Source organism: Macaca nemestrina, chromosome 20, assembly GCF_043159975.1.
Source record: "Macaca nemestrina isolate mMacNem1 chromosome 20, mMacNem.hap1, whole genome shotgun sequence".
Classification (NCBI taxonomy): Eukaryota; Metazoa; Chordata; class Mammalia; order Primates; family Cercopithecidae; genus Macaca; species Macaca nemestrina.
Genome location: NC_092144.1, coordinates 60,910,302 through 60,913,044, shown reverse-complemented (window position 1 = coordinate 60,913,044; position 2,743 = coordinate 60,910,302). Strand labels below are relative to the sequence as shown.

General features: G+C 53.8%; 3 non-coding genes across 3 annotated transcripts; all 3 read left to right on the top strand.

Annotated features, from left to right (window-relative positions):
- Positions 1-97: 97 nt before the first annotated feature.
- Positions 98-188, top strand: LOC112429422 (small nucleolar RNA SNORD88). The gene has a single exon (XR_003021627.1). It is a non-coding gene; the product is annotated as a small nucleolar RNA SNORD88 (small nucleolar RNA).
- A 2,060-nt stretch (positions 189-2,248) lies between these two features.
- On the top strand, positions 2,249-2,339 carry LOC112429424 (small nucleolar RNA SNORD88). The gene has a single exon (XR_003021629.1). It is a non-coding gene; the product is annotated as a small nucleolar RNA SNORD88 (small nucleolar RNA).
- A 313-nt stretch (positions 2,340-2,652) lies between these two features.
- On the top strand, positions 2,653-2,743 carry LOC112429423 (small nucleolar RNA SNORD88). Its single transcript, XR_003021628.1, has one exon. It is a non-coding gene; the product is annotated as a small nucleolar RNA SNORD88 (small nucleolar RNA).

The following is a 2,743-nucleotide window of genomic DNA, read 5'->3' as shown; positions in this document are numbered from 1 at the left end:
CACTGTGCCCGGCCACGTTTCCTACTCTTTAAGCTCTGTTAGCTTGGCCTTTGTTCCTGAAGGTAAGTGGCCTCAGGACCTGGTTGCAGAGGGACTGGGGCTCCCATGATGTCTAGCACTGGGCTCCGATCACCCCTGAGGACACAGTGCACCCCAGGACCTTTGACACCTGGGAGTCTGAGGGGCCCCAGTTTTAATGGCTCATGGACTTGCAGACTATTTCTTCCCCCACCCTCACTGTGTCTTTCTGTGTTACAGGTGCAGCTTCAAGCTTAGGACTACCCACCATGCCCATCCAGGTAAGAACCCTTGCTCCTGCTCCTTGACTCACCTGGGTTTAAAATATCTGACTGTCTAAGTTGACTTCATACCGTATCTCTGGCAACTAATTTATGTGTCAACGATTGTACTCAGTGTTGACATACAAAAACCATCTCAGGCCAGGCGTGGTGGCTCACGCCTGTAATCCCAGCACTTTGAGAGGCTGAGGTAGGTGGGCTACCTGAGGTCTGGAGTTTGAGACCAACCTGGCCAACATGGTGAAACCCCGTCTCTACTAAAAGTGCAAAAAATTAGCCAGGCGTGGTGGCACATGCCTGTAATCCCAGCTACTTGGGAAACTGAGGCAGGAGAATCACTTGAACCCGGGAAGCAGCCTGGGCAAGAAGAGTGAAACTCTGCAGCAAGCCTGGGTCCAAATCCCAGCTCTGCTGTTTATAGCCTTTGAGACATTTCACCAGGCCGTCGCTCTTATGCACCTCACTGCTGTGTCTGTGGAGCAGGCACCGAGCAGATGGCCCAGGACAGTAGCACTTCCTGCCGTCCAAAGGTAGGGCTTGAATAAGAAGAGGAATGTGTGGACTGGAGAGAACAAGCATTTGTGTTTCAGGGGAAAGAACTAATCAAACATGTCAAAACTCAGCAGTGGAGAAGAAACAGTGACTCCCAAGTGATCCTGTCACGTTGTTCATGGGTTTTGTAGGCTGAATGCAATGTGTCTTTAAGCACAGCTTAGCCTCCAGTGAACCATTTATATATAAACTGATACACTTCAAGGAATCCCTATTTTCACAATAAAAATAACAGGCTTTATCAGGAGAATTCTTTCAAAGAACAAAATCACTAGACAAGCATGAGTGTGTTATCAGAAAAGAGACAGGTGTTCTCAGCTCTGGGAGGATTTTCATTTGTTCCTTAGATGTCAGGAGCTGGAACGGTGGCTGCAGTGAAATAGACCTGAAAGTGTGTTCTCTAGGTTCTTGGAGGTTTCAGCTGTTTCTGGCAAGGGCTGCTTCTGGGGAGGGTTGGCTGGGATTGCAGCTCCCCTGAGTATCTGAGGGTCCTGTGCTCTTAATCCGAGATCCTCTGTGGGGAGTGAATGGAGCTGAGCGTTTGTCATGGCTGGCTTAGAGGGAATTCCTGGGGACATAAGGAGTGGGGTCGGTGCCAGTTGGGTAGGGATGTGTGAGAGGTGAGAAGACAGAGCTGGTGCGGGATAGGGAAGACAGAAGGGACATGTAGCATCTGGATTCTAGGCCAGCGCCTTCCGTACGACCGTCCAGATAGAAATGTTCCTCGCCTTGTCCCGTGTGGCAGCCACTGGCCACGGGTGGCTCTTGGACACCTGGAATGTGGCTAGTTTGTGGCTGGGAGCCGGGTTTTTAATTTTTCTTGGCTAGTTTAAACAAGGGCCCCCTTTTTGGACAAAGCACATTTCTTTGCAAAATGGAGCTTTTGGTGTTTTGTGGTTGATAAACAGCAGCTCACACTGAACGAGTGCCCACAGTGTTAGTGCTTTTGCAAAAAATAAACTGAACTTACCCTGCCAGGGTCCCAGTGGGAGGCAGCTGCCCCTTCCCCATGTCACAGAAGGTTCTGGTGAAGTCAGAGCAGCTTGGAAGAGCTGGGTTGGGGCAGCAGACCTGAGACGCAGGCAGAGGCAATTGAGGGGTATCCCATTAGGGCACGGGAGGTCAGAGGTCCAAGCAGAAGGGTTTGGTCCCGTCCTCTCACTGAACCCCACAGATGTGCCGTTTTCCAGAGAAACACCACTGTGGTGGGGGTGAGGTCAGTGGGCCTAGATTATACAAGGAGCCACACCCAGACTGAGCTGGATGGGGGAGGGGGGCGGCCTGGCATCCCCAGGGACCAAGTGTCATTCAGTTTGTTGCCCGATCTCTCAGCACCCTTCTGTGATGTCCCCCTCAGGACAGCAGGTGGCCCTGGGACCCATGTCAGGAGGGTGTGAGGGCACCATGATGACCAGCACTGGGCTCCGACCGCCACTGAGGACACAGTGCCCCCCCGGGACCTTTGACACCCGGGGGTCTGAGGGGCCCTGACTCTGGGGAGGGCTCATGGGGTGTCTTGACTGCCCTGCACCTTACTGACCTTCCCTCCCCTGTGCCCTCCTGCCTCCAGGTGCTGAAGGGCCTGACCGTCACTTGGTAAGAACAGAGGAGGCTGCCTGTTACTCATGGTGATGGTGAGAAGGTGGACGTAGACAGGTGCCCAGCAAGTGCCGAGCCGGTCGCTGCCGTGGGCACTGCATTAACCTTCTTAGTAACCCTGTTGGCGGGCGGAGGTGGGATGGGGGCTGGGACTGGGTTGTAGCAAGATGTCCAGTGTTGGGTCTTGAAAGGGCTGCACTTGGGGACCCCATGATGTCCAGCACTGGGCTCCGACTGCCCCTGAGGACATGGTGCACCCCGGGACCTTTGACACCCGGGGGTCTGAGGGGCCC